The following is a 15,073-nucleotide window of genomic DNA, read 5'->3' on the forward strand; positions in this document are numbered from 1 at the left end:
TGCACTCCAGCCTGGCAACAAGAGCAAAACTCTATCTCAAAAAAAAAGAAGGAAAATGCAATTCAATGGGAGAGTGGTAAGTGCTACGGCAAAGGCACAGTGGTGTGTCATGGGGATACACCAAAGGAAATGAACTCCAGTTTGAGTAGTTCTGGTTGGAACTAGCCTGCAGGCGGAGAGGGAGGTGAAAGAGCCTTAGGAAGAGGAGAGTGAGAAGCTAACTCACAGAGGCTTGTGGGCATGTGGCTCTTTCAGAAAAACGATAATTATTTTAGAGGTCCTGGGTGTAAAGCCTGAGAGGGTTGCAGGTGGGAGGGAGAGTGAAGCAACTTCACAAGGGGCTTTAGATGCTGTGTTAAAGGAGTTTGGATTTGATTTGGTAGCAGGTTTTTGAGCAGAAGAGTAACTTCATTAGAGCTGCACTTCATATGTGGAATCAACCTAGGTGCCCATCAACAGTGGATTGATAAAGAAAATGTGATACATATATACCATGGAATACTATGTAGCCATGAAAAGGAATGAAATCACGTCTTTTGCAGCTGCATAGATGCAGCTGAAGGTCATTATCTTAAACAAATTAATGCAGAAACAGAAAACCAAATACCATATGTTCTCACTTATAAGTGGGAGCTAGGCTGGGCATGGTGGTTCACGCCTGTAATCTCCACACTTTGGGAGGCCGAGGCAGGTGGATCACGAAGTCAGAAGTTTGAGACCAATCTGGCCAACATGGTGAAACCCCATATCTACTAATACCACAAAAATTAGCTGGGCATGGTGGCGGGCACCTGTAATCGCAGCTACTCAGGAGGCTAAGGCAGGAGAATCATTTGAACCCAGGAGGCAGAAGTTGCAGTGAGCCGAGATTGTGCCATTGCACTCCAGCCTGGGTGACAGGGTGACAGGGCGACTCCATCTCAAAAAAAATTATTTAAAAAAACCAACTAAGTGGTGGCTAAACATTGAGTGCTTGTGGACAAAAACAGAACAACAGACATACTGGAAACCACTGGAGTGCAGAGAGAGGAGGGCAAGGGTTGAAAAACCACCTGTTGGGTATTATGCTCACTACTTGTGTGATGGGACCATCCACACCACAAGCCTCAGCATCCCACAATATACCCATATAACAAACCTGTGCATGTACCTCCTGAATCTAAAACAAAAGTTGAAATTATTTTAAAATTAAAAAATATGCTTGTCAAAAGTTTATTTTTTTAATTTTTATTTTTTTAATGAACTGTGCTTTATGATTAAACTCAGAGGAGAGAGAATAGCGGAGTGTTGGGGGTTGGCTGAAAAATGGCAGCTCAATTCTGTTATTCGCATGTTACCTGTGGTAATAATAGCATTGATTGAATGTGCCAAGAGCTTTGCATGCATTAGCTCACTTAATTGTCACAACATTCCTGCAGGCTAGGTGCGTTTATTATTTTTACTTTACAGATCAGGAAATGAGTTTGAGAGGTTAGTTACTTGCTGGAAAGGGGCAGATTGTAGGAACAGCCAGGTCACTTTGGTTCCTGAATGTACCCTCTTCACTGAGCCCCTGTCCTGCCTTGTAGTGCTAAATCCAGTTGGCAATGATTTCTTTGAGACAGGTATGCCTGAAAGAGGTGAAAATAATTTTTCAACATTCCTGTAATGGCAGATATCTAAAAAGATGATGAGAAGACAAAGACAGGGGCTGACTATGCTGTCACCAGCCTTTCAACTGTGACATTCAAATCCTGAGGGGCTCCTTTCTCTCTGCCTGTTTTCTTTCTTTCTTTTTTCTTTTTCTTTTCTTTTCTTTTTTTTCTTTTTTTTTTTTTTTTGAGATGGAATCTTGCTCTCTCACTCACTGCAACCTCTGCTTCCTGGATTCAAGCGATCCTCCTGCCTCAGCCTCCTGAATAACTGGGATTATAGGCACTTGCCACTACACCCAGCTGATTTTTTTATTTTTAGTAGGGATGGGGTTTTGCCATGTTGGCCAGGCTGGTCTTGAACTCCTCACCTCAGGTGATCTACCTGCCGTGGCCTCCCAAAATGCTGGGATTACAGGTGTGAACCATCATGCCCAGCCCTTTCTGCCTATTTTCTAGTCCAAATCCTCAGTTTTTGTTTGCATCTACTAAAATAATGCAACATAATTGTAATATTAGTTTCAGAAGATTAAGAATCAGAAAAGTAAGGCTATTGTAAAATAATTCACATAACGCTTGTTAAAGCCTAATGCCAATGTGCTATTTTTATCATCTGCTATAATAAATTAGCATTGGACATTAATTGACATGACTGCTTTTGGTAAGTGTAAAACACCAAAGCTGATTTTACAATATATGTGTGAAGATCCAAAATGGTGATTTTGCATCCTGTATCCTGAATTGGTTAAGACCCAGTATTAATGTAACTCTGGTAATTCTTCCAGCATTTATTTCCTAGTGATCACGTCTAGGAAGGAACACAGCACTCCCTTCAGGATATGATCCCAACCAATATTTCTGTTCCATCACAATTCCAGAGCACTAGAACCACAATTAAAGATTATGCTACAGATGTCATTTATCATTTTAAAGAGAGGCAGGCTGGGCACATTGGCTCACACCTGTGATCCCAGGATGTTGGGATGCTGAGATGGAAGGATCACTTGAGGCTGGGAGCTCAAGATCAGTCTGAGCAACACAGCAAGACCCCCATCTCTACAGAAAATTAAAAATATAAAAAATTAGCTGGGCATGATGGTGCATGCCTGTAGTCCCTGCTATGTGGGAGGTTAAGACAGGAGGATCACTTGAGCCCAGGAGTTGGAGGCTGCAGTGAGCTATGATGGCACCATTGCACTCTAGTCTGGGCAACAGAGCAATACCTTGTCTCTTTAAAAAAAAAAAAAACGGGGGGGCAACACAAAAAGGCAGATGTGTCTCTCTAGAACTTTGTTACTGTGAAGCCTAGAGTAGCACAAACGATTAATTTGGATGAACGTTGTTGTTGTTCTTTGTATCTATTTGTTTGTTTTTTGAGACAGAGTCTTACTCTGTCACCCAGGCTGGAGTACAGTGGTGCTGTCTCAGCTTACCGCAACATTTGCCTCCTGGGTTCAAGCAATTCTTCTGCCTCAGCCTCCTGAATAGCTGGGATTACAGGCACATGCTACTGTGCCCGGCTGATTTTTGTATTTTTAGTAGAGACAGGGTTTCACCATGTTGGCCAGGCTGGTCTCGAACTCCTGACCTTGGGTGATCTGCCCACCTCAGCCTCCTAAAGTGCTGGGATTATAGGAGTAAGCCACCATGCCTGGCCCCTTGTAGTTCTTTGAGCTTAAGTGCCTTGCAAAGTGCCATTTCCCCATTTGATTTCTCAATTATTATCCTCCTGGATGGGCATGCTAAGAAGAAGGCCTTCAGCTCAAATGTGGGGAGATCATGGCTGGGTGCAGGCAGCCCTGTGTCCCTGTCCTCACAGCACACTTTCTTACTGTCACTTACTGTCCCATGGCAGTCCTGATTCTTTATTAACACTGGAGAATTGGGACAGAGCCTTGTGCATCCCTCCTGATGGGACTGTTGATGAGTTTTCAGTGGGCTTACACAAATACTCATTTGATTGTCAAAAGTGTTTAAACCAGAGTGACTCCATCTGGAATAGGGGCTGGATAAAATAAGGCTGGGACCTACTGGGCTGCATTCCCAGGAGGTTAGGCACTCTAAGTCACGGGATGAGATAGGAGGTCACATGACACAAGTCACAAAGACCTTGCTGATAAAACAGCATGCGGTAAAGAATGGCCAGAACCCACCAAAACCAAGGTGGTGATGAAAGTGACCTCTCGTCCGTCAGCCTCGCTGTTCATTATACGCTAGCTACACTACATTAGCATGCTAGAAGACACTCCCACCAGCGCCATGACAGTTTACAGATGCAATGGCAATAGACGGAGTCTAGCTCTGTTGCCAGGCTGGAGTCCAGAAGTTACCCTATGCGGTCTAAAAAGGGGAGGAAAGCTCATTTCTGGAAATTGCCCACCTGTTTCCCAGAAAACTCATGAATAATCCACTCCTTGTTTAGCATATAATCAAGAAGTAACTGTAAGTACAATCCGTGGAAGAGCCCATGCCACTGCCCTGCCTGTGGTGTAGCCATTCTTTTCTTTCTTCTTTAATACACTTGCTTTCACTTTATGGCCTTGCCCTGAAGTCTTCCAAGAGTCCAAGAGCCCTCTTTTGGGGGTCTGGATTGGGACCCCTTTTGAGTAACATGATGAAGTATCTAAATCAGTTCACGATTGAATGAAATCAGAAAACACATCCTCCAAAAAAGTCAATCCTAAAGCCCCATCATTTCAGAATGAAGATGAAACTTATTTGCCTTTTAATTGCTTAACGAACAACTACCTGAAAACTTTAAAAAAATGGCTATAGTGTGTAATAAAAATGTACCCCTATACTGGAATGCCCCTTTACTGTCTAGGATACCTTAATCAGTAGGTTATGTTCCAGAAATATGTCAGAAGCCCTATCTTAAGAGTGATGGAGGCCAGGTGCGGTGGCTCACTCCTGTAATCCCAGCACCTTGGCAGACTGAGGTAGGAAGATCACTTGAGGTCAGGAGTTCAAAACCAGCCTGGCCAACATGGTGAAACCCTGTCTGTACTAAAAATACAAAATTAGCCAGGTGTGATGGCACACGCCCTGTGATCCCAGCTACTCAGGAAGCTGAGGCAAGAGAATCACTTGAGCCTGGGAGGTAGAGGTTAAAGTGAGCCAGGATTGTGCCACTGCACTCCAACCCAGGTGACGAGAACAAAACTTTGTCTTAAAAAAAAAAAGAAAAAAATGAGTGATGGCTTTTAGGGTGACTCTCATGGTGTCAGGATAATGTGCTTGCTTCTCAGAAGCTTTCTCTTCATTCAAGCTCAGAATGGAGAGGGATAGGCATCCACATAGCCTTGAGTCTGGGAACACTGCTTTGCAATGGGGAGATGAGAATTTTACCAGAAAGACTCCAGGCACAGAACCATATTATACACTCAAAGTGAGGGGCTTATATGGGGAAGATATCCCATTGTTCATTGTTCATTCATTGAAGATATCCCAACATTTAGTTGTCACACATGAGCATCTGGTGGTGTCCAAAGCCAGAAAGAAATAATGGCAGTGATCATCTCCTCACTGGAGTTTCCCCTAAGTCCATGGGAGGAGACTTCAGCCATTACATGCTTCTTCCTTAAGCCAGACTTCTCCAGCCTAGATAACAAAGGCCTTCTGCGTAAACTTGCATTCCAACCTACGCGTCCATGGAAGAGAAAATCCCCGTGAAGTATAAGGGACCCTTCTATACACTCAACATTTTTAAAAAAGGAAAAGTAGCTCTCATATGCTTTAGGCAAATTTTCCTAAGTATGTTCCACAGTGAACATTTTGGTAGTAGACTTTTTTCTGGCCTGAATCTTGAGAAGGCGGAGCTTGAAGTCCTTGGCCCAACTTGCTGGTTGAAACAACAGGGGCTTGAGCAGGAGACAGAGGGCCACAGAGCTGCTCTCCACTGCACGCCCTGGCACCCAGCATCTCCCCTTGTCCCCAGGATGCCCCTCCCCAGCCCCCATGCTCGGTTATCTTGATCATCTGTCTGTGTGCATTGAGGCCATTCTGTCCACTCCTCCACCAAGCAAGGAGACTATGATTGGCGGTGCAGCACTGGCCTTGATGGGACAAAGAAGCCACTGTAGGTTCCTGTACCAGGCTGTCTGTACCAGGGGCATCATCACAGACCCTCTGAAATGTACAGATCCTTGGTTCATTAAGGAGTTTTCACTCAAAGCATCATGGACAGCATGGATAGTCGGTGGGGGGGGACTAGTTTCATGGTGTTTTAGGAAACTTCAGGGAGGGAAAAAGCAGAGAGAAGGTGGACTGGCAAGTCATTGGCAAATCTCTTTCTCTCTCTCTCTCTCTCTCTCTCTCTCTGTCTCTCTCTCATCTTCTCATCTTTCTTTGGGAAACCCTGCCCATTCTCTGAACTTCACTGATACCTTTGATCCTTCACTTCTGACGTTCTAACCAAGGTCTCCATTCCCGTCTCCTTAAGTGCTAGCCCCCTGTCAGCTGCAGGGCCATATCTGCCCCCACTCCCTGGGGTAAACTCAGATCTCTTGTTGTCTTCTCTAATAGAAGGCAAGCTTCCCTCTCTCCTACCCTCAGTGCCCCCGTCTCGTTAACGGCGCCACCATTTCCCCAAACTTCCAACTTCAAAACTTGAACGTATTTGATGGATACCTCATCTAATCGTGTTGGTTTTTGTTCTTTCAGTGTCTCCCTCCTTTCTGTCTCTGTCACTCTGCTCATAATTGCTTTGCTGCTCCAGCCTCCATCTCCACAATCCAAGGGGTGAGTGGATGCTGGAAGAATACTATGATTTGCCATGGCAGCATCAGCTGTGGGTGGGGAGGATGGATAATATGTTGTAGACTCCATGATGTGTGGACTCCCTGATATATGGACTCCTTAATATATAAGCCCCTTGATGTATGGACCTGCTGATATATAAACCACCTGATATACGGGCCCCTGATAGATGAACTAGCTGATCTAGAGACCAGCTGATAAATGGGCCAGCTGACATATAGACCAGCTGATGTGTGGACTCATTGATGTATTGGCTCACTGATGTATGGACCAGATGATGTATAGGCTCACTGATGTATCAGCCAGCTGATGTATAGACCAACTGATGTACAGACCAGCTGATGTGTGGACCAGCAGGCATATGGGCATATGGGTCCAGATGTATGGACCTCTGATGTATGGGCCAGCTGATGTGTGAACTCCCTTATGTATAGGACAGCTGATGCATGGGCCTGTTGACATATGGATGCACTGATGTATGAACCAACTGATGTGTGAACCTCCTGATGAGTGCCCTCTCTGATATATGAACCAGCTGATATATGGGCCAGATGATACATGCACCTACCCACCCACACACCACCCAGCTGAGGTAGGGACTAACTGATGTATGGGCCAGCTGATGTATAGACCCCTGATGTATAGACCAGCTGATGTGTGAACCTCCTGATGTATGCCTCTCCCCTCCACCTGATATGTGGACTGGTTGATGTATGGACCCCTTTATGTATGAGCCTGGTGATGTTTGGACCAGCTGTGGCTCCCCACTCACTGTAGACCTTCCACCCTGTTCCTCACCTGCACACTGCTCCTCCTGGCCATCTGAGTGCCTGACAACCCTTTGGGACCCAGCCCAGGGGCCACTTCTTCTTGGGTGCATTTTCTTCAAAAAAATTCTTTTTGTAGAGATGGGGTCTTGCTATGTTGCCCAGGCTGGTTTCTAACTCCTGGCCTCAAGCAATCCTGTCCCCACTGTTGACCCATCTGAAGATGGGAGAGATCCTAGGCCCAGTGCTGGGAAATAACCATAATTTGCTCTTCAATTATTCTGCAAATCCATATTGAGTTCCCACAGTGATAACCACAGTCCTAAGTACTAAGACACAATAATGAACAGACAGAATCCCTTCTTCACGAGGCTCACATACTCCTAGGAGGAGACAGGTAACATTTTATTTGTTCATTTAAATGAGTAAAAATGTGATGTGACATGACGTGATACATCATAAAGCTATGTATAAGGAAAACTAAAGCCAAAAATGCAAAGTGAATGACTGGACAAATGGCCAACAGGCAAATGAAAAGAGGCTCCGCGTCATTAGTCACGAGGGAAATGCGATTCAAGTCCACGGTGAGCTCGCACTTCACACCCAGTAGGATGGCGATCATAAAAATAACCGGAAAATAACTTTTGGCAAGAATGTGGAGAAACTGGAACCTTCCTACAGCGCTGGTGGGAATGTGAAATAGTGCAGCTGCTGTGGAAAATAGTTTGGCAGTTCCTCAAAAAGTTAAACATAGACTCACCATATGATCCAGCAACTCCACTCCCAGGTAGATGCCCCCAAAGAGCTGAAAATATGGGTTCAAGTGAAAACTTGTCCACCCGCGCTCACAGCAGCGCTATTCACAATAACCGAAAGGCGGCAACAACTCAAATGACTGTGAACTGACAAAGCATAAACAAAACATGATATATACACACACAATGGACTATCATTCAGCTGTAGAACGGAATGGAGGACCAACGTAGGATGCATCATGTACGAACATTAAGAACAGGATGCTGGGCCGGGCGTGGTGGCTCATGCCTGTAATCCCAGCACTTTGGGGGGCCAAGGGGGGAGGATCGCTTGAAGCCAGGAGTTCAAGACCAGCCTGGGCAACAAAACAAGACCCTGTCTCTACAAAAAACAAAAATACATTAGCTGGGCACAACAGCATGCACCTGTCATCCAAGCCACTCGGGAGACTGAGGCAGGAAGATCGATTGAGCCTAGGAGTTCCAGGCTGCCTGAAGGGAGCCATGCTGTCCCACTGCACTCCATCCTTGGCAACACTGTGACACCCTGTCTCTTCACAAAACAAAATTTAAACAAACAACAACAACAAAAAATCATTATGCTAAGTGAAATAAGCCAGACGCAAAAGTTCACATAATGTATGATTTCATTTATATGAAATATCAAGGCCAGGCTCATGCTTGTAATCCCAGCACTTTGGGAGGCCAAGGCGAGTGGATCAGCTGAAGTCAGGAGCTCGAGACCAGCCTGGCCAACATGATGAAAACCGTCTCCACTAAAAATACAAAAATTAGTTGGGCGTACGGGTAGGCACCTGTAATCCCAGCTACTCAGGAGGCTGAGGCAGGAGAATCGCTTGAACCCAGGAGGTGGAGGTTGCAGTGAGCCAAGATTGTGCCACTGCACTCCAGCCTGGGTGACAGAGCAAGACTCTGTCAAAAGAAAAAAAAAAACCTCCCAGCAGAGAGGAAGTACTAAAGTACAAAACAGACAGATGGCTCCGAGCGGCATTCATTAGAACCTGACTCCACTCTCCTCACGGGGCGCCTCTGGGCCCCCCCTCCACCTCTCTTTACCCAGCACTTCCCTTTTTACCTCTCATCACGGCATGCCCTGTTGCCCTGTCCCCCAGACACCCCATACCCTTCCAACCTATTCCTCCCCTGCACACTGCTCCTTCTGGCCATTTGAATTCCTGACTACACTTTGGCACCCAGCCCAGGGACCACTTCTTCTTGGGTGCATTTTCCTTTAAAAAAAATTTTTTTTTAGAGATGGGGTTTTGCTATGTTCCCCAGGATGGTCTTGAACTCCTGGCCTCAAATGATTCTCCAGCCTCAACCTCAGAAAGGTTGGGTGCATTAAAGATTTGAGCATTGTGTCTACGACTCCTCAGCAGTATGACACTGGGCACTTAGCCTCCTCTGTAAGTTTCTCTTTCCTCCTGTGAAAAATAAAGTCTGCTGAGAGAATAAAATAAAGTGGTTGGCTTCGTTCCCCATGCACAGCGGGCTCTCCTGAATGGTGGCTGTAAGACCACTTCAACCTCACCTGTAATCTGAAGCCCTTCATTTTGTGTAGCTGATAATGTTTGGTAATGATTTGACAAATGTAGGGGGAGACACAGGATAAACACCAAGGGTGATATTTATCTTCTTTGAAATGGCCTTCCCCCAACCCTGGTGACTATTTCGATGCCGAGCATATATAATGCATGTGAATAAGCATTTGACTGACAACTTATTGATTGATTGATTGACTTGGCTTTATCATCGGGTAGGTGGGAAGTTCTCTTCAAATGCCAGTGTAAATGAAAAATAATAACGTCTCAGGAGAGTTAGAGATTGGCAAACTAGGAAACACCTGGTCCATCCACAATGTGATATATTGAAAGCTTTCATATGATTTACAAAAATCATAAAACACCACAACCAAAAACAAAACAAAATGAAAAACAGGAGGTGTGGTGGCAGGTTTTTCAGAAAAATGGCTCATTCTGCAAATAGACTGTTCTTTTAGTTCAGGAGACCATAGTTACTGGTATTTAAAGAAAATGTTAACACATTTTGCGGTAGATTTAAGACAAGTCTCTAATGATGTATCACTTAGAAAGTCATGAGTTTAAAAAACACGAAAATATGAGATAGTGGAGCTATATTTCACAAACATTTTAAAGCAGATTTAAAGAGATAGATAATAGATCATTTAGAGAGATAGATAATAGATACATAATGGAAGGTAGATAGATGGCTAGATAAATAGATAGGTAGATAGAAGTATAAACAGATAAAAACAGTGGCACCTAATGACTTGAAGAGCAGCCACAAGAAGGAGAACCAATTTAGTTTTATTCGGTAATAACATATGATGCTAAGATAGCGCTGGGAACCGCTCCTGTATGAGCTGGTCACGTGACCAACCTCAGAGCCACTGCACCCGCCAGTGAATAAGACCAGCCGACTGTTTTCTACCTTTGTAACCTATACACAACCGAAAGCCATGCGGTGACTCCGACGAGGATCCCTGTTTCTCAGACACCCAGCCCTTTCCCCGCAGGGAACTGTTTCTGCAGCTCTCTCTCCGGGAGATCCTTGTTTCATCACTTTATTCCTCTTTCAGAGAAACCCTCACAAGCCCTGTTCACCAGCAAAAAGCTAGAAAGCAGCCGCCTTTTTCAGTGATGACTGGCCCTATTTTCTTAATCATCCTTTCAACCAAACAATGAAAAAAGGAAGAAAATATTTACCTGAGGAAATCCCTGGTTTCTTCATGAGTGTATAAGAATTGAATTGTTCAAAAAGCCCTTCAGATGCATCTGCTGAGAATTTCCTAAATCTAAAATCCTCCTCCGAGAGCAGCTCTAAGTTTGAGCTCTGAATAGAGGCTGTGTGTTATTTTAACCACAAGGTTCTAGTCAGTAGGGAGGAGAGATGGAAATGAGGTATGCTGGCAAACCCAGCACCATCCACCTCAAGCGAATCGAGCTCGCAGATCTGATGTAAGAGCTTTGAGGAGGTTTGAAGAACCCTCAAACCAACTTTTCCTAAACTAGAGATTAAATAACTGTGGAAAATTCCAAAGGAGTAAGATAAGACACTTACAGTCTTTTCTAAAAAAAGACGTGTTAGTATGCCCTGTCGAATACTGTCCCAAAAGAAGCTTGGTACTGCGCCTACGTGGTCCTGGGCTTTACAAGAGAAAGTTACCTTTCTCGTAGTGGCCATTCTCCACAGAGAAAGTGGGTTAAAGGTACAAAATAGCAAAGGAGCGTGACTGACCAAGTCCAATCTTTTGTGCAAAAACAAAACCAGTGTCATGAGAATCCATAGGAAGTTGTAGGGTAAGGCAATAGCTATTCTGGAAGGTTATTAAGGGAGGATTAATGTGTGTGTGTGTGTATGTGTGTGCACGTGCACGCGCGTGCGCAGCTCCCCACTTCCCACACAATTTAAAAAGCAAAGATTCAGCCTCAGCCTCAACCAGTTGGAGATCCTCCTCCTTAGTATTTTGGCAAATACAAATGCCGCCTTTGGACTTGGAGGAGAATGATTTATGGCACGCAGAATCAACAGCAAAAATGAGGGCAGCTGAAAGGGCCAGCGATCCTTTACAGCCAGCCCTTCGCAGATGCCAGAGGGGTTTAACTCCACTTTTGGAAAAAGGCAGCAGTTCTCCTATTAAGCAGGGTCATAACTCAGTTTTATATATAGTCTTTTATCTCAAAGGAGCTTGAGGTACTTTTGCACCAAAATATAAATTATCATGTGCACTGTCACCTCGGGGACGAAATACAGCCCTGCCTAGGAGCAGTTGGCCAAGACGCAACCAGTCGGGTTGGAGCCGCAGTTAGACGGCAGGACAGGCAACCAGGAGGTGCTCCCCAAGGAGGAAGGAGTGGGCCTGTCCTTCTGGTAGCGAATCCTTTTATCCTCGGAGTTCAGTGGGACCTCTTCATCCTGCCCATCGCTTCTCTTCCGGAGTCTCCCTATGCCCCTCCCCCAGAGGCATCTTTCCACACTACCTACACACACAGCCTGGCCCAAAGTGGTGAAACCCCGTCTCTACTAAAATAAAATAATCATTATCATTATAATAATTCCTAAGGATCATACTGTGGAGGGAACATCTACTCACACCACCAACCCATATTCAGGCCATAAGTCTCCAATTTCCTTATTCATTCATCAGAGAAAGTCTTTTACACAGGGACCCTCATTGCTGCCTAGCCACACTGATGGACAGACACAGTTTACCTGGCCTCACCTCCAGGAACTCAACATGGCTGTGTGCAGCTGGTCTCACATATAGAAGCCTTGGAGCCCTGCCAGGGCCTCCTCCTCATCAGTCCCAAGGGTACCTTGTCTTTCAAGTTCTCTGTGGATCTTCTCAGGCTTCCTCCTCCAGCCTCTTATCATATTTTGTTCATTCTCTTCTTGCAGTCCTTACCTTAGTTACACCCTCACTGTCTATTTATGTCTTTGCCTTTCTTACTAGACTGTGGGTTTCCTGAGAGCAAACACCATGTCTTATTCATCTTTTTATCCCTAGAATCTAAAATAGTCAAAGACATAGAGGGGATAATCTATTAATCGTTATTACAAAAATAGCTCCCTCAGTCTTACTCCACCAGAATGTAACCTCAAGGGTGGTGAATAAAAGGGTTGCCTGATAGTCTCTGAAGATGAGGTTCCTAAGATGGTCTTCCTCAGGGATGAACCTGGCCTTATCCTTCTAACGCTCGCCCCTGGGTGGAGCTGACTTTTATGCACTCTTCTGGTAGCTGCTCATCAAATTTTGAATTTCTAAAAGAAAAGCCTCATTGCAGAAATACAGCGCAGTTGGGAAAAGAATCTTTCTCACAGCTAGAGCTGTCAGGAGATGCTGAAGAGGGCTGTGTTTGGCGGGAAGGAGGCTGGGTGTCCCTTGAGTTCCCTTCTATGATAACTAACTCTAAGGCTTGGTAGTAGCCTGGGTTCTCTGGTGTGACATGTTCAGAAGACAAAGTGATCACATGGCCAAAGGAGGCAGATTTGCCCCCATCAGGTCCAGAGCATGAGAGGAACCGGCCCTGGCATGGCAAGTGGTGTTGTCATTAGCATCGTGCCATTATCTCCGTGGGTGACATCATCCCCCTTATTCGTGTTCATTTTCATGGTCACCGTGGGACAGACATTCTGTAGTGAACAAAAATCACACAGTTATCACACGTATGGCCACCTCACAACTGGTGAACAGTCTCCCTTTGGTAAACTTGGACTTCCCACATTGAGTTCCCCTTCCCCAAAGTAGAAGCCAGGACTCTCGTTTCCAGCCTTGTTTGCAGCTGGGGCACGCACAGATACTGCAGCCTGCACAGCAGCCACACTGCAAGGGACTCACTAGTCAGAACCAAGAGGAGGCAGAAAAGGGAGCAAATCTATGCTACAGGAGACCAATGCCACCTGGCAGGGTGACATCAATTCTCTGGCTGGTCTCAGGAAGGGCCAGTCTGGTGTCCTGTTTGGTGTCTGCCTGGCCCCACCTCTGTGGCCGCAGGGGACTCAGTGTGTCACTTTTTTAGTGTTCCTGATTGTACAGTTTCCATGCTTGGCTCTGCTCTCCCAGAGAGTCTGTGACCTGGTGGTACCCTTTAATCTACGTGGTTTTTTTTTCTTTAACAAGCTAGGGATATCATTTGCAACTAAGAACGTAAACGTGTATGGTTGATACGGGTACTGAAACAAAACCATTTAGTCTCTTTTTGCTTTCTTAACCAACTCTCAGGATTCATCCTTCTGGCCTTGATGCAGTTTTGAATGAATGTTCATAATGTGATTTTTGTACTAATGCCCGGCTCCTCTGCCTTTGCGCTCATTCTTCACTCTCTTCCTCTGCTCCTTGTGTCAGGGCGTTGGGGAGTGGCAGAGGGCTGGCCCTGCTCCTTGTGTACTGTAGACTGTGTGGTGGCTTCCACCTGAGTCCCACCAATTGGAGACATGATGGGAGGGAAAAGGCAGGAGGGAGGGAGAAGGCAGGGTATCCTCACCCTGCTACCTCACCTCAGTTTGTGTCTCCAGCAGGGCTGCGTCCTCTCCTTTGGAACTTGAGCTCTGCTGGACAGCTCCTATGGGCTCAGCTTCTGCCAGGTGTTTCTGGCTCTGTGCTTCAGCCTTGAAGGGAGGTGGGGTAGCAGCTTCCTGCTATTGCTGATCTCTCCATTGCCTCACCATCCCCAGTGCACCTCTCTGCTTTTCCTTCATCTGTGTAACCAATTCACTTACCAAATTTCCTCTATTTTATTTATTTATTTATTTGTTTGTTTACTGAGACGAAGTTTCACTCTGTAGCCCAGGCTGGAGTGCAGTGGCATGATCTCAGCTCACTGCAACCTCTGCCTCCTGGGTTCTAGCAATTCTCCTGCCTCAGGCTCCCGAATAGCTAGAATTACAAGCACCCACCACACTGGGCTGTTTCGTATTTTTAGTACAGATGGGGTTTCAACATGTTTGCCCGGCTGGTCTCGAACTTCTGACCTCAGGTGATCCACCCTACTTAGCCTCCTAACGTGCTGGGATTACAGGTGTGAGTCACCACACCCGGCAAAATTTCCTCTATTTTAACATTTAGAGCAGATCCCATTTTCCTGGTTGAACCCTGATTGGTACAGTTCTCTCTGCCACTCCAGTCCAGGTTAAAGAACCAGCACACACCCATTGGCTGGCGATGGGACTGTCTGGGCAGAGCTTCGTGCTGTTTGATAGAACTCCCCTTCTTCCTTTGGACAAGATCACTGCTACAGACTTAACTACAATGGGGCAGGTGTTAGGAAGCCATCTATGTAACTCTTCTGGCCTTTTTGGAGAACAAGAAGCAGCGTTCAGAGAGATTTGTTGATGGAAAAAGTCATGATTAGAAACAGCAGCTGATCAAAAACAAACAAAAAGGCCAGGTGCTGTGGCTTACATCTGTAAACCCAGCACTTTAGGAGGCCAAGGCAGATGGACCACCTGAAGTCAGGAGTTTGAGACCAGACTGGCCAACATGTCAAAACCCCGTCTCTACTAGAAATCCAAAAATTAGCTGGGCATGGTGGCACGCACCTGTAATCCCAGCTACTTGGGAGGCTGAGGCAGGAGAATCACTTAAACTCTGGAGGCGGAGGTTGTGGTGAGCCAAGATCAA

At 45.6% G+C, this 15,073-nt stretch overlaps 1 protein-coding gene across 5 annotated transcripts in view; it reads right to left on the bottom strand.

Annotated features, from left to right (window-relative positions):
• The window catches only part of JCAD (junctional cadherin 5 associated), a 106,242-nt gene extending 95,462 nt beyond the window's left edge, over positions 1-10,780 (bottom strand). For all 5 annotated transcript variants that reach the window (XM_009000118.5, XM_035307059.3, XM_035307060.3 and 2 more), the window contains exon 1: positions 10,659-10,780. The gene's annotated coding sequence lies outside the window, so the exon portion shown is untranslated. The remainder of the gene's footprint in view (positions 1-10,658) is intronic.
• Positions 10,781-15,073: the final 4,293 nt, after the last annotated feature.

The sequence above is a fragment of the Callithrix jacchus genome, chromosome 7, assembly GCF_049354715.1.
Source record: "Callithrix jacchus isolate 240 chromosome 7, calJac240_pri, whole genome shotgun sequence".
Taxonomy (NCBI): Eukaryota; Metazoa; Chordata; class Mammalia; order Primates; family Cebidae; genus Callithrix; species Callithrix jacchus.